Raw genomic sequence first — 23,664 nt, 5'->3', positions numbered from 1 at the left:
GGCCCCAGGGGTCGATACAGAGGTAACAAGTCATCGCAGCCCCGCAGCACCCGAACCAGTTGAACCCTATACACGATGGCTGGCATCGGATTACCGTGGAACACGCGGTTGCCCGGTTGAATGATTCTGGCCTTGGCGACATTGATCAACTCGCCATCCACGAAGTGCAGGAGAGTGCCTGGAACGTCGGCGGCGCCCTGCGAAAACATGTAGGGCGTCAGGGATGCCCAGTCAAAGGCAAGGAGATGAAGTCATCGGCCGAGAGGCTTAGTTACCGTGATGGCGTCGAGCTCGGCTAATGTCGAGGCACCGCCAACGGCGGGCGTGCAAGTGATGGAGGGGCCGCTTGCTGCCGAGGTGCCGGCCGGCGTATTCTTCCCACACCCGGGTGCATTAAGCTCCAATGCCGGCGCCGACGCCAGAGACACCAATGCCGCCTCCGCCGGAGACACCAATGGCATCGGCGCATTGTGCGAGTTGCTGCCTATGAAGCTGGGAATCGGGGGCGGCCCCTGTTGGCTGCCCGCAATCCATGCCTGCAGCCCCTCAATCAAGGTAGGCACAATGGCGGTGATCGTCGCTCCCAGTTGGTCTCGCACTTGCTCTTCGACTATCTCCAGAATCCGCGCCACTTGTGCCTTGAGTTCTTGAACCTCGCGCTCCTGGCTTTCCGAGCTGGTCTTTCTCTCCTTTCGCCCAGCGTTATAGTATTCCAACCATTTCGTGGACAAGCCTTTGCCGGCCACACGACCAGCTGACGACAGCTTACTAAACTTATCCTTGTGTTTCATTACGTTCAACGCCCTATTTAAAGTGGTGTCCCAAGGGGAGCTCTGAGACGACCCCGCGCTACTGCTTTCAGTGTCCTGCGGAAGGAACGTGAACCATTTAGAAATTTGGCTTCATTAATTAGAATGCAACCATATGGAGCTAATTACGCGGGGGTGTATTCCTTACCAGAACAAGCTCAAGCGCCTTGGTCTTCGGATCCGTGGTAAGCTCCTTTGTTACCGGGCCCTGACATAGTTCCTATGAAAAGGCGTCACTGCTTCCTTTTTGGCGCCCGGGTATGCTTGTCACGGTATTTATCGAAGAGGGGCGGTAGGCCTTGCTCGGCACGCTCCGCGTCCTCCTTGTCCCATATAGGTTCCGCCACTCTGTAACCGTCGGGACCAAGTTTGTGGACCCCTAAGTTCAAGTCCCGCATATCTTTCCCCCGCTGACTTGATTCCGCAGATGCGTTGCTCTCGCATTTGATCTTGAACTCCAGGTAGTCAGCTTCGCTGATCGAAGGATTTGTCTCCTTGATCTTCTCATAACTATCACCTCTTAGAATCCTTCTCTTCACCGCGGCTCTCCAAGTAGCCAGGGCCATGCTCATCTTCGTGAGGGCGACACTGTTTCACTTTATTCCCTGAGAGCCGTGTGTTTGCGAAGTCACCGGGGAACTTGTATCGTTCGTGCAGCTTCGTGAAGAGGAGGTTGCGCAAATTCCCTCGGTCACGATGCCTTAGGTTCTCGGTGTTGATCGAGACGGTGCTCTGGAGAATGCACCCGAGTTGTCCCGCATACCCACTGACTAATTCTTTGGGCGCCGTTGGATGCCCACTGGAGGACACTTCAGTAAATTCCTCCTTGACGGTGCCGAGCATGTTCGGGCGCCGGTCCTTTCGTTGCCTCTTCGGTTGGCTGCCATCTGTGCGTGCGCTGCCATCATCAGTGGTGGCATGCTCGGCGGCACCATCAGTGGTGTCATCCCCGACGCCACTAGGGGTTGTGTAGTCGGGATCAGTGTCTTCCGCGGTGTCCTCATAGCGGTGAGGTTCTTCCTCCATCTCCTGGGACAGCTCGCAGAATTGCTTGCCCGAACCGCCGGCCTCATCGTTGTTGGCCATGTTCGCTCAGAAAGCCAACCGAAGAGTAACTAGACTGCATTTAATAGGAGTACACTACTAGAGTTAACAAATTGGGCATCTTCTAGGTCAAACTATAAATGTTGATTAATTTTTGTTTCGGTTGAGAATCGGGCACCTTCTAGGTCAAAAAAATGGGCATGACCTTTGCTAATTTTCTTGACCTAGGAGTGCCCCATTCTCAACCGAAATGGAAATTAATCAACATTTCAGGAGAAAGGGGTCATTTAAGAAGATCACAAGTTCAGAAGATCTACAGTAGCAGCAGCATCACAAGTTGACAAAATTCAATGAATATAATGATCAACTCTACAGTAGCAGCAGCATCACAAGTAGTACAGCAGCAGCTGTGAATACAGTTTTTATAGCATGTACTTTGGGTTCGGTTCTCTCGAGAAAAAACAGTGCAGGTTTCTGTATTATTTACCATGGTTGGTATTAATCAGGACAAAATACCTATTAATCGATTGTAAAGGATAAAGATGTACAAAATTAGTTTTACTCCATGCAAGCAGTGTGTGAAAAAATAATAGCCTAACAAACAAAGCATACTTAAAAACTTCCCCATGCTGAATGTTGAAGGAAAAAAATCAACTCAAAATATTTATGCCACCAGCATGCAACAATAAACTTCTTTAAATTTGGTACCTTTGAAACCTCATGCACACATAACTAAGAAGGTAACTTTGTAGTCTATTTCTATCTCTTATCATATGTGTGGAGATGAAACCCATTTTTTCTCAATGATTATTAAGAAGACAATGTTTACAAAGTAAAAAAATACAATAAGGGAATACGTTAGTGGTCACCAAAAATTAGCAGACCACCGTAGGTTTTTTTTGGAAACCTGACTACCGTAGGTTTACAAGATTTTCCCAAACAATTTAATACAATTTTCAAGCCAACCTTATTGAAGTGCAATACTCTCATCAACCCTATTGATGAGTACAGAGTACAAAATTTCAGACACTACCTGGATGTCAATTTCTTCTTTGCCCAGATATTTAACCAGGATTCATGTCTACATTTTTTTATAACAGGTTCTTAGATTAGCAGCTCCTCTACACTCTATAAGTCGTTAAAACACTATTGAAACAGTGTGCTGGTGGAAATTATCTCATTGGTTTCCAGAGAGCACTGATTTTTGCTCATTACCAAGCAATCGAAGAAAAATGCGGAAGCGTACAGTATGTACAGCAGAGCTTAGCAGGAGCAGCGGCAGTACAAGCAGCAACAGAACACAGCGAGCGGCAGCAGCACACGGGCTTGGGTGAGCGAGCGTGGCGCGTGCATGGACGGCGCGGGGGAGCAGCAGCGAGTGCACGACGACACAGCGAGGTAGGGCGTGGGTGGCGCATGGCCACGCAAGGGGCGGCCGGCGCGGTGAGCACGAGCCCGCAGGGAAGTGGTGGGCGGCACAAACAGCGACTAAACAAGGGGAAAAGCGGGGGAATCGATGGAGGTGCTCACCGCGGAGATGGGGAAGGAGACGGCGAGGCCGAGGGTGGTCGGGGCAGCGCGGATCGACTCCGAGAAGTAGTGGTAGGTGATGAGGAAGAAGAGGTCGATGCGCTCGATCCTTGATGACCCGGCTCCAATCCATGGATGTAGGCGATGAAGGTGATGATGGTGTTGCTCCTGGCGGAGCTCCTAGGCACGACGACGGAGCACGGGGCGGTCAGTGGCCCCGGTGACGCGCGGCGGCCGCGCTCGGGGAGTTGGATCTGGAGGAGGAAGGGAGGCCGAGAGGGCGATTGAGGAGTGGAGGGAAGCTAGGGGCGGCACAGTGGGTCTGGGCGGCAGTGAAGTGGGTCGGGGCGGCGGCGCAGTGGGTCTGGGCGGCGGCGCAGGTCTCTGGTCGTTGGGGAGGGGAGAGAAGGGAGGCGGATAGGGGGAGACGACCGACCGGCTGGGTGATTTTAGTGGGGGGAGGGTTAGCAATGGCGCACCTTTCAAGGGTGCACCATAAACACCGTGATAGCAATGGTGCACCTTCTCCTGGTGCGCCATTACTAACTTTTTTTTGGATTTTTAGTTGCATGTAATGATTTTTTAGAAAATGACCATAAATTTTAAAATGTTATGATATAAGTAGTTATTACTAATTTTCAAATACTCGCGTTGCAAAACATTTGTGAATTGGTAAAACATTTATGAATATGAAAAAATATCATCAAATTTGAAAAAATATTCATGAATTCAAAAAGTGCCCATGAAATTTAAAAATATTCATGAGTTCAAAAAATATTAACAAATTCAATGCTTTTTGTGAGTTAGAAAAATGTTCGCATTTTCAAAAAATATTTGCAAATTTAAGCAGGAAAAGGAACACTGAAAAATAAAATACTAGAATAAACATAAATAAAAATTGGTATATCAATGGCGCACCTCCTAGGGGTGCGCCATAAACACCGTGATAGCAATGGCGCACCTTCTCCTGGTGCGCCATTACTAACTTTTTTTACCAGAATAAACATAAATAAAAACAATTAAAATACCAGAAGAAAACATTAATCCCCACTGTTTTGAACAAAAGAGGTTACTGGATAGAGGACTAGAACAGAAGAAATGCCATTTCCATATGTCGAAATACAATCGAGAAATGAAGACTACAATTTAAACCATTGTGCAAAGATTTAGAATTAGATCGATGACATGGTTGAAATCAAGTGATACATGTAATAATTTAGTTGCATGTAATAATTGAGCTTGCCACTGACACACACACACGCGGCCGACATGTCGTGATTCGATCTTAGCTATCTTTTCACAATCTTCTTGCCCTTCTTTTTCGCAAATGGAGGTCTTCTCTTGAACGGACGTCCTTTAGGTTGGGTGGTCCTACTTCTTCTTGTGGTGTATGGTACTTCATCGTCGTCGTCATGTTCCATCTTCGGGTCACCATACTTGTCGAAGTCTTGCTCATTGGCAACTCCATCCATTCCGTTGATCTTCCTTTTGCCTCTCCTCGCGACAACACGACTGGGCTTTGACGGGTCGGTAATGAAGAAGCATTGGTCCACTTTGGAAGCCAATACCCATGGCTCATTTTTCGCAGTGACGTTTGCGCCCGCGGTCTTGGATTTGGCTTCGGGTATAACCATGGTGGTGAAATACCGGTCTTCTCTTAGGACGCTCTTGGTGTTGGGTAACGTAGCAGAAATTCAAAATTTTCTACGCATCACCAAGATCAATCTATGGAGTTTACTAGCAACGAGAGGGAAGGAGAGTGCATCTCCATACCATTGTAGATCGCGATGCGGAAGCGTTGCAAGAACGCGGATGAGGGATTCGTACTCGTAGCGATTCAGATCGCAGTTGATTTCGATCTAAGCACCGAAGAACGGTGCCTCCGCGTTCAACACACGTGCAGCCCGGTGACGTCTCCCACGCCTTGATCCAGCAAGGAGAGAGGGAGAGGTTGGGGAAGACTCCATCCAGCAGCAACACGACGGCATGGTGGTGGTGGAGGAGCATGGCAATCCCGCAGGGCTTCGCCAAGCACCGCGGGAGAGGAGGAGGAAGAAGAGGGGTAGGGCTGCGCCAAAAAGGAGACGTTCTCATGTGTCTTGGGCAGCCCAAACCTCAACTATATATAGGGGGGAAGGGGGCTGCGCCCCCCTTAGGGTTTCCACCCCCAAGAGGAGGCAGCCAGCCCTAGATCCCATCAAGGGGGGCGGCCAAGGGGAGGAGAGGGGGGCGCCCCACTATATGGGCCCTAAGGCCCATCTGGACCTAGGGTTTGCCCCCTCCCACTCTCCCATGCACCTTGGGCCTTGGTGGGGGGCGCACCAGCCCACCTAGGGCTGGTCCCCTCCCACACTTGGCCCACGCAGCCTTCTGGGGCTGGTGGCCCCACTTGGTGGACCCCTGAGACCATCCCGGTGGTCCCGGTACATTACCGATTTCACCTGAAACATTTCCGGTGACCAAAATAGGACTTCCCATATATAAATCTTTACCTCCAGACCATTCCGGAACTCCTCGTGACGTCCGGGATCTCATCCGGGACTCCGAACAACATTCGGTAACCACGTACATACTTTCCCTATAACCCTAGCGTCATCGAACCTTAAGCGTGTAGACCCTACGGGTTCGGGAACCATGCAGACATGACCGAGACGTTCTCCGGTCAATAACCAACAGCGGGATCTGGATACCCATGTTGGCTCCCACATGTTCCACGATGATCTCATCGTATGAACCACGATGTCGGGGATTCAATCAATCCCGTATAGAATTCCCTTTGTCCATCAGTATGTTACTTGCCCGAGATTCAATCGTCGGTATCCCTATACCTTGTTCAATCTCGTTACCGGCAAGTCTCTTTACTCGTTACGTAACTCACATCATCCCGTGATCAACTCCTTGGTCACATTGTGCACATTATGATGATGTCCTACCGAGTGGGCCCAGAGATACCTCTCCGTTTACACGGAGTGACAAATCCCAGTCTCGATTCGTGCCAACCCAACAGACACTTTCGGAGATACCTGTAGTGCACCTGTATAGCCACCCAGTTACGTTGTGACGTTTGGTACACCCAAAGCATTCCTACGGTATCCAGGAGTTGCACAATCTCATGGTCTAAGGAACTGATACTTGACATTAGAAAAGCTCTGAGCAAACGAACTACACGATCTTGTGCTAGGCTTAGGATTGGGTCTTTTCCATCACATCATTCTCCTAATGATGTGATCCCGTTATCAACGACATCCAATGTCCATGGTCAGGAAACCGTAACCATCTATTGATCAACGAGCTAGTAAACTAGAGGCTTACTAGGGACATGGTGTTGTCTATGTATCCACACATGTAGCTGAGTTTCCTATCAATACAATTCTAGCATGGATAATAAACGATTATCATGAACAAGGAAATATTATAATAACCTATTTATTATTGCCTCTAGGGCATATTTCCAACAGTCTCCCACTTGCACTAGAGTCAATAATCTAGTTCACATCACCATGTGATTAACACTGACAGGTCACATCACCATGTGACCAACATCCAAAGAGTTGACTAGAGTCAACAATCTAGTTCACATCACTATGTGATTAACACTCAATGAGTTCTGGTTTGATCATGTTATGCTTGTGAGAGAAGTTATTAGTCAACGGGTCTGAACCTTTCAGATCTGTGTGTGCTTTATGAATATCTATGTCATCTTGTGGATGCTACCACGCGCTATTTGGAGCCATTTCAAATAATTGTTCTACTATACGAATCCGGTTTACTACTTAGAGCCATCCGGATTAGTGTCAAAGTTCGCATTGACGTAACCCTTTACGACGAACTCCTTTTCACCTCCATAATCGAGAAAATCCTTAGTCCACTAGATACTAAGGATAAGTTCGACCGCTGTCATGTGATCCATTCCCGGATCACTATTCTACCCCTTGACCAACTCATGGCAAGGCACACTTCATGTGCGGTACACAGCATAGCATACTGTAGAGCCTACGTCTAAAGCATAGGGGACGACCTTCGTCCTTTCTCTCTCTTCTGCTGTGGTCGGGTCTTGAGTCTTACTCAACACTCACACCTTGTAACACAGCCAAGAACTCCTTCTTTGCTGATCCATTTTGAACTCTTTCAAAATCATGTCAAGGTGTGCGTTCTTTGAAAGTATCATCGGGCGTCTTGATCTATCTCTATAGATCTTGATGCCCAATATGTAAGCAGCTTTTATCCAGGTCTTCCTTTGAAAAACTCCTTTCAAACAACCCTTTATGCTTTCCAGAAATCTTACATCATTTCGGATCAACAATATGTCATTCACATATACTTATCAGAAATGTTGTAGCGCTCCCACTCACTTTATTTGGAAATACAAGTTTCTCATAAACTTTGTATAAATCCAAAATCTTTGATCACTCCATCAAAGCGTATATTCTGACTCCGAGATGCTTGCTCTAGTCCATGGAAGGATCGCTGGAGCTAGCATTCCTTTTAGCATCCTTAGGATCGACAAAACCTTTCTGATTGTATCACATACAACCTTTCCTTACGAAAACTGGTAAGGAAACTTGTTTTGACATCCATCTGCCAGATTTCATAAATGCAGCTAATGCTAACATGATTCCGACAGACTTAAGCACCGCTACGGATGAGAAAATCTCATCGTAGTCAACTCCTTGAACTTGTGGAAATACTCTTTGCCACAAGTCGAGCTTCATAGACGGTAACATTACCGTCCATGTCCGTCTTCTTCTTAAAGATCCATTTACCTCAACAGCCTTATGACCATCAAGTAGTACTCTCAAAGTCTATACTTTGTTTTCATATATGGATCCTCTCGGATTTTATGGCTTCCAACCATTTGTCGGAATATGGGCCCACCATCGCTTCTCCATAGCTCGTAGGTTCAGTATTGTCCAACAACATGATATCTCAGACAGGATCACGTACCACTTTGAAGTAGCACGCATCCTCGTCGTCCTACGAGGTTTGGTAGTGACTTGATCCGAAGTTTCATGATCACTATCATAAGCTTCCACTTCAATTGGTGTAGGTGCCTCAGGAACAACTTCCTGTGCCCTGCTACACACTAGTTGAAGTGACGGTTCAATAACCTTATCAAGTCTCCACCATCCTCCCACTCAATTCTTTCGAGAGAAACTTTTCCTCGAGAAAGGACCTGTTTCTAGAAGCAATTACTTTTGCTTCCAGATCTGAAATAGGAGGTATACCCAACTGTTTTGGGTATTCTATGAAGACGCATTTATCCACTTTGGGTTCGAGCTTATCAGCCTGAAACTTTTTCACATAAGCATCGCAGCCCCAAACTTTTAAGAAACGACAACTTAGGTTTCTCTAAACGGTGTCGTCTCAACGGAATGGCGTGGTGCCCCTTTTAAAGTGAATTCGGTTGTCTCTAATGACTAACCCATAAACGATAATGGTAATTCGATAAGAAACATCATGGTATGCACCATATCCAATAGGGTGCAGTTATGTTGTTCGGACACACCATCACACTATGGTGTTCCAGGCGGTATTACTTGTGAAACACTTTCCACAATGTCTTAATTGTGTGCCAAACTCGTAACTCAGATACTCATCTCTATGATCATATCACAGACATTTTATCCTCTTGTCACGACAATCTTCAACTTCACTCTGAAATTACTTGAACCTTTCAATAATTCAGACTTGTGTTTCATCAAGTAAATACACTCAGCATCTACTCAAATCATCTGTGAAGTAAGAACATAACGATATCCACTGCATGCCTCAGCACTCATTGGACTGCATACATCAAAAATGTATTACTTCCAATAAGTTGCTCTCTTGTTCCATCTTACTGAAAAACGAGGACTTTCAGTCACTTGCCCATGTGGTATGATTTGCATGTCTCAAGTGATTCGAAATCATGTGAGTCCAAACGATCCATCTGCATGGAGTTTCTTCATGCATATATACCAATAGACATGGTTCGCATGTCTCAATCTTTTCAAAAACGACTGAGTCCAAAGATCCATCTACATGGAGCTTCTTCATGCGTTTTATCCCAATATGACTCAAATAGCAGTGCCACAAGTATGTGGTACTATCATTACTTTTGGCATGAACATGTGTATCACTACGATCGAGATTCATTTTAGGTGCAAGACCATTGAAGGTATTATTCAAATAAACAGAGTAACCATTATTCTCCTTAAATGAATAACCGTATTGTGATAAACATAATCCAATCATGCTCAACGCAAACACCAAATCTCGATGGTAGAGGGAGCATGCGATGCTTGATCACATCAACCTTGGAAACATTTCCAACACATATCGTCATCTCACCTTTAGCTAGTCTCCGTTTATTCCACAACTTTTATTTCGAGTTACTAACACTTAGCAACCGAACCGGTATCTAATACCCTGGTGCTGCTAGGAGTACTAGTAAAGTACACATTCATATAATGTATATCCAATATACTTCTGTCGACCTTGTCTGCCTTCTCATCTACCAAGTGTCTAGGGTAGTTCCGCTTCAGTGACTGTTCCCCTCATTACAGAAGCACTTAGTCTCGGGTTTGGGTTCAACCTTGGGATTCTTCACTAGAGCAACAAATGACTTGCTGTTTCATGAAGTATCCCTTTTGCCCTTGCCCTTCTAGACTAGTGGTTTTACTAACCATCAACAATTGATGCTCCTTCTTGATTTCTACTCTCGCGGTGTCAAACATCGCGAATAGCTCAAGGATCATCATAACTATCCCTGATATGTTATAGTTCATCACGAAGATCTAATAGCTTGGTGGTAGTGACTATGGAGAACCATCACTATCTCATCTGGAAGATAAACTCCCACTCGATTCAAGCGATTGTGGCACTCAGACAATCTGAGCACATGCTCAACGATTGAGCTTTTCTCCCTTAGTCTGCAGGCTTAAGAAACTTGTCAGAGGTCTCATACCTCTTGACGTGGGCACTAGTCTGAAATCCCAATTTCAATCTTCGGAACATCTCATATGTTCTGCGACGTTTCAAAAACGTCTTTGGTGCCTCAATTCTAAACCGTTAGCAATACGCACTGAACTATCACGTAGTCATCAAAACGTGTATGTCAGATGTTTCGCAACATCCACAGACGACGCTGAGGTTCAGCACACCGAGCGGTGCATTAAGGACATAAGCCTTCTGTGCAGCAATGAGGACAATCCTCAGTTTACGGACCCTGTCCGCATAATTGCTACTACCAACTTTCAACTAAATTTTCTCTAGGAACATATCTTAAACAATAGAACTAAAGCGTATGACATAATTTGTAAAGACCTTTTGACTATGTTCATGATAATGAAGTTCATCTGATTATTGAACTCCCACTCAGATAGACATCCCTCTAGTCATCTAAGTGATACATGATCCGAGTCAAACTAGGCCGTGTCCGATCATCACGTGAGACGGACTAGTCATCATCGGTGAACATCTCCATGTTGATCGCATCTACTATACGACTCATGTTCGACCTTTCGATCTCTTGTGTTCCGAGGCCATGTCTGTACATGCTAGGCTCGTCAAGTCAACCTAAGTGTTTCGCATGTGTTCCGAGGCCATGTCTGTACATGCTAGGCTCGTCAACACCCGTTGTATTCGAACGTTAGAATCTATCACACCCGATCATCACGTGGTGCTTCGAAACAACGAACCTTCGCAACGGTGCACAGTTAGGGGGAACACGTCTCTTGAAATTTTAGTGAGGGATCATCTTACTTACTACCGTCGTTCTAAGCAAATAAGATGCATAACATGGTAAACATCACATGCAATCAAATAGTGACATGATATGGCCAATATCATTTTGCTCCTTTGATCTCCATCTTTGGGGCACCATGATCATCTTTGTCACCGGCATGACACCATGATCTCCATCATTGTGTCTTCATGAAGTTGTCACGCCAACGATTACTTCTACTTCTATGGCTAACGCGCTTAGCAATAAAGTAAAGTAATTTACATGGCGTTATTCAATGACACGCAGGTCATACAAAAAAATAAAGACAACTCCTATGGCTCCTGCCGGTTGTCATACTCATCGACATGCAAGTCGTGATTCCTATTACAAGAATATGATCAATCTCATACATCACATATATCATTCATCACATCTTCTGGCCATATCACATCACATAGCACATGCTGCAAAAACAAGTTAGACGTCCTCTAATTGTTGTTGCAAGTTTTTACGTGGCTTGTATAGGTTTCTAGCAAGAACGTTTCTTACCTACGTAAAACCACAACGTGATATGCCAATTTCTTTTTACCCTTCATAAGGACCCTTTTCATCGAATCCGTTCCGACTAAAGTGGGAGAGACAGACACCCGCTAGCCACCTTATGCAACTAGTGCATGTCAGTCGGTGGAACCTGTCTCACGTAAGCGTACGTGTAAGGTCGGTCCGGGCCGCTTCATCCCACAATGCCGCCGAAACAAGATAAGACTAGTAGCGGCAAGAAGAATTGGCAAAATCGACGCCCACAACTACTTTGTGTTCTAATCGTGCATAGAAACTACGCATAGACCTAGCTCATGATGCCACTGTTGGGTAACGTAGCAGAAATTCAAAATTTTCTATGCATCACCAAGATCAATCTATGGAGTTTACTAGCAACGAGAGGGAAGGAGAGTGCATCTACATACCATTGTAGATCGCGATGCGGAAGCGTTGCAAGAACGCGGATGAGGGAGTCGTACTCGTAGCGATTCAGATCGCAGTTGATTCCGATCTAAGCACCGAAGAACGGTGCCTCCGCGTTCAACACACGTGCAGCCCGGTGACGTCTCCCACGCCTTGATCCAGCAAGGAGAGAGGGAGAGGTTGGGGAAGACTCCATCCAGCAGCAACACGACGGCATGGTGGTGGTGGAGGAGCGTGGCAATCCCGCAGGGCTTCGCCAAGCACCGCGGGAGAGGAGGAGGAAGAAGAGGGGTAGGGCTGCGCCAAAAAGGAGACGTTCTCATGTGTCTTGGGCAGCCCAAACCTCAACTATATATAGGGGGGAAGGGGGCTACGCCCCCCTTAGGGTTTCCACCCCCAAGAGGAGGCGGCCAGCCCTATATCCCATCAAGGGGGGCGGCCAAGGGGAGGAGAGGGGGCGCCCCACTATATGGGCCCTAAGGCCCATCTGGACATAGGGTTTGCCCCCTCCCACTCTCCCATGCACCTTGGGCCTTGGTGGGGGGCGCACCAGCCCACCTAGGGCTGGTCCCCTCCCAACATGGCCCACGCAGCCTTCTGGGGCTGGTGGCCCCACTTGGTGGACCCCCGGGACCCTCCCGGTGGTCCCGGTACATTACCGATTTCACCCGAAACTTTTCCGGTGACCAAAACATGACTTCCCATATATAAATCTTTACCTCCGGACCATTCCGGAACTCCTCGTGATGTCCGGGATCTCATCCGGGACTCCGAACAACATTCGGTAACCACGTACATACTTTCCCTATAACCCTAGCGTCATCGAACCTTAAGCGTGTAGACCCTACGGGTTCGGGAACCATGCAGACATGACCGAGACGTTCTCCGGTCAATAACCAACAGCGGGATCTGGATACCCATGTTGGCTCCCACATGTTCCACGATGATCTCATCAGATGAACCACGATGTCGGGGATTCAATCAATCACGTATACAATTCCCTTTGTCGATCGGTATGTTACTTGCCCAAGATTCGATCGTCGGTATCCCTATACCTTGTTCAATCTCGTTACCGGCAAGTCTCTTTACTCGTTCCGTAACTCACATCATCCCGTGATCAACTCCTTGGTCACATTGTGCACATTATGATGATGTCCTACTGAGTGGGCCCAGAGATACCTCTCCGTTTACACGGAGTGACAAATCCCAGTCTCGATTCGTGCCAACCCAACAGACACTTTCGGAGATACCTGTAGTGCACCTGTATAGCCACCCAGTTACGTTGTGACGTTTGGTACACCCAAAGCATTCCTACGGTATCCGGGAGTTGCACAATCTCATGGTCTAAGGAACTAATACTTGACATTAGAAAAGCTCTGAGCAAACGAACTACACGATCTTGTGCTAGGCTTAGGATTGGGTCTCGTCCATCACATCATTCTCCTGATGATGTGATCCCGTTATCAACGACCTCCAATGTCCATGGTCAGGAAACCGTAACCATCTATTGATCAACGAGCTAGTCAACTAGAGGCTTACTAGGGACATGGTGTTGTCTATGTATCCACACATGTATCTGAGTTTCCTATCAACACAATTCTAGCATGGATAATAAACGATTATCATGAAAAAGGAAATATAATAATAACCTATTTATTATTGCCTCTAGGGCATATTTCCAACACTTGGCCCATCTGACACGGAACATCGGGACCTTCTCTCCAGCGTAGCTCAGCTCCCAGATCTCCTCGATCCTTCCGTAGTATCTGTCCTTGTCGTTACCGATGTAGGATTCCATCGTTACCCCGGAGTTCTGATAATCATCACTCTTCATGTCCTTTTCCTCGGTGTAGAATGTGTAGCCATTGATATCGTATGCCTCGTAGGTCATCAGTTTTTCTTCCGCGGAAGAATCCTCATGTAAAGGGTACGACAGAAGCTTCTCCGTGAACCAACGCGTGAAACATGATTTGTGCTCTTTGATTATATCTCCGTCCGTCCTCTGTTGGCCTCGGTCATTGTACGTCTTCTCAATAAAGGTTTTGTGCTCTACCCCAAGGATTGACCACGTCCATGTGTTGTAGCGCGACTAGGTTTGCTCTTTCAAAGTCGGCGTCTCACCCTTGAAGTCGACATGCATTTCGTGGCGACCCTCGCGATGACCCCATCCAGCGAGCCTACCGAGGTGCCTGTTGATGGGCAGACCAACGGGGTTCTTGATGCCTAGATAATTTGTGCAGTAGGAGATGCACTCTTCGGTCAGAAAGCCCTTGGCTATGCTTCCCTCTGGACGTGACATGTTGCGAATGTATCCTTTGATGACATCATTCATCCTTTTGAACGGCATAATGCTGTGCAGGAACGTCGGCCCGAGTTGGATGATATCCTCCATGATATGGACCAGCAGATGCACCATAACGTCGAAGAATGCGGGCGGGAAGTACATCTCAAGCTCGCATAGTATCACCACCATCTCTTCTTGTAGCCTTCTGAGTTGCCTCACGCCAACCGACTTCCGAGAGATGACGTCGAAAAAGTTGCATAGGCCAACTAGCATTTCACAAACGTGCACGTCCATGATCCCACGGATTGAAACTGGAAGTATCTGCGTCATCAGCACGTGACAGTCGTGAGACTTCATCCCGCTGAACTTCTGCTTCGCTGAGTCTAGGTATCTGCTTATCTTCCCCGCGTAACCGTAAGGAAGTTTACTCCTACGAGGCAGGTGAAAAACTGCTCGATCTCCTCCTGACTTAGAGTGAAGCACGCGGGAGGGCAGTCATTTCCGATCTTCTTGGCCTTTTTGCCTTTGCGATGACTTTCCGTGTCCTTCGCCTCATCATCATCATCATCATTAGCGTGAAGCTCCTCCCTGATGCCCATTGATTTCAAGTCTGCCCTTGCTTTCGGCCCATCTTTGGTCCTCTCTGGCATGTTGAGCAGGGTACCAAGCAGACTCTCGCACACGTTCTTCGTGATATGCATGACATCAAGGCTGTGAGGCACACGGAGGATCTTCCAGTACGGCAAGTCCCAGAAAATAGACCTCGTTTTCCATAACTTCAGCAGCGGCTCTGGCGCCTTTCGCTTCTTTCTCGGCGGTGGGCACTCTTTCCAATTTTTCAACAGCTCATCTATTTCCTCGCCGCTCCTCGTATGCGGGCATCTACGGGGTTCGGTTTCACCACTCGAACAGATCCTTGCGTTTTCTCCATGAGTCATCATCGCGAAGCCACCTTCGATGTCCCATGAACACGGTTTTCGAAGCCCCGGGATCTCTATCTAGCTGGCGATACGTTGTGTCATCCATGCACCTGACGCATGCAGAAAATCCGTGGACCACCTGCCCCGCGACATATCCGTAACCGAGATAGTCGTGCACCATCGTGAGCAGTGTGGCTCTCATAGGGAAATATTCTTTCTCTGCGGCGTCCCACGTATTGGCTGGCGTTTTCCACAGCGTGCCTAGCTCCTCTTTCAGCAGTCCCAGATACAGATTGATGTCGTTCCCTGGTTGTTTTCGCCCTTCAATTAGCATACTCATGTGAATGTACTTCCTCTTCATGTACAACCAGGGGGAAAGTTGTACATACACACAAACACAGGCCAGGTGCTATATGTGCTTCTCTGGCTGCCAAACGGATTGACTCCATCGGTGCTCGCGCCCAGCACGATGTTCCTTGGATCGTCCCCAAATTCTGGGTGTTTGAAGTTCAACGCTTGCCACTGGCTCGCATCCTTAGGGTGACTCAGCATCTTGTCTTTTTTATTTATCTTCGAATCATTTCCGTCATCTTCTCGCTTCTTCTCCACCCTATCCGCGTGCCAACGCAGCAGCTTTCCTAGCTTAGGGTCCGCGAAATACCGCTGCAGACGAGGAGTGATCAACTTTTCGAGGAGCTTTCTTCCTCTTCTTGTATCGAGTGACGCCGCACACCGGACATATGGTAGACTCCGCGTGCCCGTCCCAATAAATGATGCAATTGTTCATGCACACATGGTATTTCACGTACGGTAAATCCAGAGGACACACAATTTTCTTCGCCTCCTTGAAACTGGTGGGGCACTTGTTCCCCTTGGGAAGACGTTCGTGCCAGAATGACATGTTCTCGTCGAAGCATGCGTCGGTCATTTTGTGTTTTACCTTCATCTCCAGATCCATGAGCGTTACTTTCAGGCGGGTATCCTCGGGCCTGCATCCTTCATACAATGGAGTAACCGCGTCTATCTCCAGTTGATCCAGCTTGGCTTTCTCTCAGGCGGCAGCTCTTGCGTTACCCGTCTGCTTGAGAAGTAGCTCTTGAATATGAGGGTCCTGCACCCAGCCCATCGATGGTCCATCGTCGTCTGCTCTTCATGATCATGCCCTTCGTCTTGATCATCCTCATCATCATGTCCGGCATCTTCTACATGATGAATGTGTCCTGCATCTACTTCGTGATCATGTCCTGGAGATTCTTCGTCTTCTCGCCCACCCTCGCCGCGGTTGTCTTGCTGCCCTTCCTTATTTCTTGCCCAGCCCCCATCGACAACTTCATAATCATCTTCATCACCTTGCCACCGATAGCCATCCATGAAACCACGCAAGAGCAGGTGGTCCCGCACCTGTCCGGAATCCGGGTCCATAAGGATCTTCAGCTTGCATCTTCGACACAGACATCTTATCTCCATCTCGTTCTTTTGAAGCATCTCGGCCTTTACGGAGATCAAAAACCTATTCATGATGCCTTTGGTCATCGTGCGGACCATGGTCGCCTGCGGGGTAGAGCAAAACGATATTTTAGAACCAAAAAAATTGTTGGCATGACTTTGCCTAAAAATAGGACCAAAAAGAATGCATAGTGCCAAATTCTCGCCGAAACGGAAATGAATCAACATTCCGGCAAAATATTGGCAACTATCGCATTTCAAATACCGGTACCTGCAAATACAAACATATGCAACATCACAAACATATGCAACACCACAAACATACGTAGATCTAGGTCATAAAAAGTGTGTACGTTGTTGGAGGGAGAAAAAAGTAGATCTAGAACATAAAGAAAGCTTTCCCCTTACTTACCTATCAAAAAAAAGGAAATTTAACCACTTAATTTGGGTGAATCTATGGTGCAAATGAGGTGAGGAGGAGGAGGTAGCCGAGACCAAGCTTGGTAGAGGTGGAGAGAATGAAGTGGGGAAAGTAAGTGTGGTAGGTGGCTGTCAAAAATATCTAGCTGCTCCCAGGTTACCAATGGCGCACCACCTAAGAATGCGCCATTAGGAACCAGGGTTACTAATGGCGCACCTGGTGTGTGGTGCGCCATTACTAGTTTTGAAAAAAAATATTAAAAAAAGGTTAGTAGTGGCGCATGAGTGGATAGTGCGCCACTGCTAACAACTTTTTTTATCTTTTTTTTTCAAAACTAGTAATGGCGCACCACACACCAGGTGCGCCATTAGTAATGTGGCCAATAATGGCGTACCTATATCTGGTGCGCCACTGCTATATAGCAGTGGTGCACCACATACATGGTGCGCCATTAATGTCCATATTAACTATAGCCGTTTTCCTAGTAGTGCCGTCAGTACCACTATCTCACTGATTCCTTTGTGAGAAGGTTTGAATTTTCATCTTCACGCAATTCTCAAACTGTCCTGTTTGATCTTTATGAAAATTCTTATACTATGGATTTAGAGGATTTTAATACTGCTTACAAACTTCCACAATGGGGTAGCACTAGTGAGCCTCGCAAGTCAGAGTTTAGAGATTTTCTTGCTAGTATAACTATGGGCGAGTCTAGAGATATAACACAAGCTACCATAGGGAGCATTCATTTTCCTGCTATACATTATTTTGCTCTCTTCATAGGTAGGTGCATAAATGGTAAGGATGAAGCATGTCACATGTGTGTCCCTGACCTCAGTGTTCTCAGGAGTGCTGTATTAGGAGATAAACATTATAATTTGGCAGCCATTGTTGCACGTAGGTTGCATAATAATAGAATTAATGGAGATTTCTTTGGTGGAATTTATGCAACCCGTCTAGCTAATTTTCATGATATACCTATTCGTGATTATGATATGGAATTGCCTCCTTCTTATCTAGATTTTAATGCCATGGTTCACCATCAGTTTGTTGAGAGGAATGAACCGCCTTTCCAGTACCGACTAATCTTTGACAGGCGTCACGCCGTCAATATTGTCCTCCCTGCTCCTACTCTCTTTGACTTTCAGGCAAAGGGGAGATATGTCATAACCAGGGAGGAGGCAAATGAGTACGAGAGGAGGATGAGGGCAGCTCGCCTCCACGCTGCAGCCCACGATGCAATAGCCGATGCATCTCAGTACGATCCCAGCTATAACTTTGGATATCAGCCAGGCCAGCCGTGGCCATAGACCAACTTAGGCCAAAAGCCTAAGCTTGGGGGAGTACGTATTTGTCAACGACATTACATTTACATTTACGCACTCATGCTAGTTGTCGGTGCTCATACTCTTTCATTGTACTATCCATGCTAGTTTATTTCCTTTTTATGCTTTCTTCTTGTGTGTTTAAAAAACTTTAAGAAAAACTAAAAAAATTAGTAGTAGCTTTTAGCTAGTTTGCTTTCCATGCTTGTAGTTTTAATTAAAAGAAAACCCAAAAAGATTTCCCGTTCTTCTTTTGCTTGTTGGGAGCTTTCCCGTGTAAATAGTTTTATTTCTTTTCTTTGGGGGTCGATAGGAGAAGACCATAATGAAATTGTTAAAGTGGCTCTTATATGCATTATTGTTGATTTAACCAAGAGCCCATATTGCCTTTGTTGGGGAACGTAGTAATTTCAAAAAAATTACTACACACACACAAGATCATGGTGATGCATAGCAACGAGAGGGGAGAGTATTGTCCACGTACCCTCGTAGACCGAAAGCGGAAGCGTTAGCACAACGCGGTTGATGTAGTCGTACGTCTTCATGATCCGACCGATCAAGTACCGAACGCACGGCACCTCCGAGTTCAGCACACGTTCAGCCCGATGACGTCCCTCAAACTCTGATCCAGCCGAGTGTTGAGGGAGAGTTTTGTCAGCACGACGGCGTGGTGACGATGATGATGTTCTACCGACGCAGGGCTTCGGCTAAGCACCGCTACAGTATTATCGAGGTGGACTATGGTGGAGGGGGGCACCGCACACGGCTAAAAGATCAACAGATCAATTGTTGTGTCTTTGGGGTGCCCTCCTGCCCCCGTATATAAAGGAGCAAGGGGGGAGAGGTGGCCCGCCAGGAGAGGGGCGCGCCAGGAGGAGTCCTACTCCCACCGGGAGTAGGACTCCTTCCCTTCCTTGTTGGATTAGGAGAAGGGGGGAAAGAGGAGGAGGAGAAGAAGGAAAGGGGGGCGCCCCCCTCCCCTTGTCCAATTCAGACTAGAGGGGGAGGGGGCGCGCGGCCTGCCCTGGCTGCCCCTCCTCTTCTCCACTAAGGCCCATGTAGGCCCATTGATCTCCCGGGGGGTTCCGGTAACCCCCCGGTACTCCGGTATATATCCGATAACCCCCAGAACCATTCCGGTGTCCGAATATAGTCGTCCAATATATCAATCTTCATGTCTCGACCATTTAGAGACTCCTCGTTATGTCCGTGATCACATCCGGGACTCCGAACAACCTTCGGTACATCAAAACATATAAACTCATAATATAACTGTCATCAAAACATTTAGCGTGCGGACCCTACGGGTTCGAGAACTATGTAGACATGATCGAGACATGTCTCCGGTCAATAACCAATAGCGGAACCTAGATGCTCATATTGGCTCCCACATATTCTACGAAGATCTTTATCGGTCAGACCGCATAACAACATATGTTGTTCCCTTTGTCATCGGTATGTTACTTGCCCGAGATTCGATAATCGGTATCTCAATACCTAGTTCAATCTCGTCACCGGCAAGTCACTTTACTCGTTCTGTAATACATCATCCCACAACTAACTCATTAGTTGCAATGCTTGCGAGGCTTAAGTCATGTGCATTACCGAGTGGGCCCAGAGATACCTCTCTGACAATCGGAGTGACAAATCCTAATCTCGAAATACGCCAACCCAACAAGTACCTTCGGAGACACCTGTAGAGCACCTTTATAATCACCCAGTTACGTTGTGACGTTTGGTAGCACAGAAAGTGTTCCTCCGGTAAACGGGAGTTGCATAATCTCATAGTCATAGGAACATGTATAAGTCATGAAGAAAGCAATAGCAGAATACTAAACGATCGTGTCCTAAGCTAACGGAATGGGTCAAGTCAATCACATCATTCTCCTAATGATGTGATCCCGTTAATCAAATGACAACTCATGTCAATGGCTAGGAAACATAGCCATCTTTGATCAACGAGCTAGTCAAGTAGAGGCATACTAATGACACTTTGTTTGTCTATGTATTCACACAAGTATTATGTTTCCGGTTAATACAATTCTAGCATGAATAATAAACATTTATCATGATATAAGGAAATAAATAATAACTTTATTATTGCCTCTAGGGCATATTACCTTCAGTCTCCCACTTGCACTAGAGTCAATAATATAGATTACACAGTAATGATTCTAACACCCATGGAGCCTTGGTGATGATCATGTTTTGCTCGTGGAAGAGGCTTAGTCAACGGGTCTGCAACATTCAGATCCGTATGTATCTTGCAAATTTCTATGTCTCCCACCTAGACTAGATCCCGGATGGAATTGAAGCGTCTCTTGATGTGCTTGGTTCTTTTGTGAAATCTGGATTCCTTTGCCAAGGCAATTGCACCAGTATTGTCACAAAAGATTTTCATTGGACCCAATGCACTAGGTATGACACCTAGATCGGATATGAACTCCTTCATCCAGACTCCTTCATTTGCTGCTTCCGAAGCAGCTATGTACTTCGCTTCACACGTAGATCCCGCCACGACACTTTGTTTAGAACTGCACCAACTGACAGCTCCACCGTTCAATGTAAACACGTATCCGGTTTGCGATTTAGAATCGTCCGGATCAGTGTCAAAGCTTGCATCAACGTAACCATTTACGATGAGCTCTTTGTCACCTCCATAAACGAGAAACATATCCTTAGTCCTTTTCAGGTATTTCAGGATGTTCTTGACCACTTTCCAGTGATCCACTCCTGGATTACTTTGGTACCTCCCTGCTAAACTTATAGCAAGGCACACATCAGGTCTGGTACACAGCATTGCATACATGATAGAGCCAATGGCTGAAGCATAGGGAACATCTTTCATATTCTCTCTATCTTCTGCAGTGGTCGGGCATTGATTCTTACTCAACTTCACACCTTGTAACACAGGCAAGAACCCCTTTCTTTGCTTGATCCATTTTGAACTTCTTCAAAACTTTGTCAAGGTATGTGCTTTGTGAAAGTCCAATTAAGCGTCTTGATCTATCTCTATAGATCTTGATGCCCAATATATAAGCAGCTTCACCGAGGTCTTTCATTGAGAAACTCTTATTCAAGTATCCCTTTATGCTATCCAGAAATTCTATATCATTTCCAATCAGCAATATGTCATCCACATATAATATTAGAAATGCTACAGAGGTCCCACTCACTTTCTTGTAAATACAGGCTTCTCCAAAAGTCTGTATAAAACCAAATGCTTTGATCACACTATCAAAGCGCTTATTCCAACTCCGAGAGGCTTGCACCCAGTCCATAAATGGATCGCTGGAGCTTGCACACTTCATTAGCTCCTTTTGGATCGACAAAACCTTCCGGTTGTATCATATACAACTCTTCTTCCAGAAATCCATTCAGGAATGCAGTTTTGACATCCATTTGGCAAATTTCATAATCATAAAATGCGGAAATTGCTAACATGATTCGGACAGACTTAAGCATCGCTACGGGTGAGAAGGTCTCATCGTAGTCAACCCCTTGAACTTGTCGAAAACCTTTTGCTACAAGTCAAGCTTTATAGACAGTAACATTACCGTCAGCGTCAGTCTTTTTCTTGAAGATCCATTTATTCTCAATGGCTTGCCGATCATCGGGCAAGTCAACCAAAGTCCACACTTTGTTCTCATACATGGATCCCATCTCAGATTTCATGGCCTCAAGCCATTTTGCGGAATCTGGGCTCACCATCGCTTCTTCATAGTTCGTAGGTTCGTCATGGTCTAGCAACATAACTTCCAGAACAGGATTACCATACCACTCTGGTGCGGATCTTACTCTGGTTGACCTACGAGGTTCAGTAACAACTTGATCTGAAGTTTCATGATCATCATCATTAACTTCCTCACTAATTGGTGTAGGTGTCTCAGAAACCGGTTTCTGTGATGAACTACTTTCCAATAAGGGAGCAGGTACAGTTACCTCATCAAGTTATACTTTCCTCCCACTCACTTCTTTCGAGAGAAACTCCTTCTCTAGAAAGATTCCAAATTTAGCAACAAAAGTCTTTCCTTCAGATCTGTGATAGAAGGTGTACCCAACAGTCTCTTTTCGGTATCCTATGAAGACACATTTTTCCGATTTGGGTTCGAGCTTATCAGGTTGAAGCTTTTTCACATAAGCATCGCAGCCCCAAACTTTCAGAAACGACAACTTTGGTTTCTTGCCAAACCACAGTTCGTAAGGCGTCGTCTCAACGGATTTCGATGGTGTCCTATTTAACGTGAATGCAGCCATCTCTAAAACATAACCCCAAAACGATAGCGGCAAATCAGTAAGAGACATCATAGATCGCACCATATCAAGTAAAGTACGATTACGACGTTCGGACACACCATTACACTGTGGTGTTCCGGGTGGCGTGAGTTGCGAAACTATTCCGCATTGTTTCAAATGAAGACCAAACTCGTAACTCAAATATTCTCCTCCACGATCAGATCGTAGACACTTTATTTTCTTGTTACGATGATTTTCAACTTCAATCTGAAATTCTTTGAACTTTTCAAATGTTTCAGACTTATGTTTCATTAAGTAGATATACCCATATCTGCTCAAATCATCTGTGAAGGTGAGAAAATAACAATATCCGCCACGAGCCTCAATATTCATCGGACCACATACATCTGTATGTATGATTTCCGACAAATCTGTTGCTCGCTCCATAGTACCGGAGAACGGTGATTTAGTCATCTTGCCCATGAGGCACGGTTCGCAAGTAACAAGTGATTCATAATCAAGTGGTTCCAAAAGTCCATCAGTATGGAGTTTCTTCATGCGCTTTACACCGATATGACCTAAACCGCAGTGCCACAAATAAGTTGCACTATCATTATCAACTCTGCATCTTTTGGCTTCAATATTATGAATATGTGTATCACTACTATCGAGATTCAACAAAAATAGACCACTCTTCAAGGGTGCATGACCATAAAAGATATTACTCATATAAATAGAACAATCATTATTCTCTGATTTAAATGAATAACCGTCTCGCATCAAACAAGATCCAGATATAAAGTTCATGCTCAACGCTGGCACCAAATAACAATTATTTAGGTCTAAAACTAATCCTGAAGGTAGATTTAGAGGTAGCGTGCCGACCGTGATCACATCGACTGGAACCATTTCCCACGCGCATCGTCACCTCGTCCTTAGCCAATCTTCGCTTAATCCGTAGTCCCTGTTTCAAGTTGCAAATAT

The sequence above is a fragment of the Aegilops tauschii genome, chromosome 5 (genome assembly GCF_002575655.3).
Source record: "Aegilops tauschii subsp. strangulata cultivar AL8/78 chromosome 5, Aet v6.0, whole genome shotgun sequence".
NCBI classification, from domain to species: Eukaryota; Viridiplantae; Streptophyta; class Magnoliopsida; order Poales; family Poaceae; genus Aegilops; species Aegilops tauschii.
The sequence above is the reverse complement of the archived record's forward strand: the minus strand, read 5'-3'. Positions refer to the sequence as shown.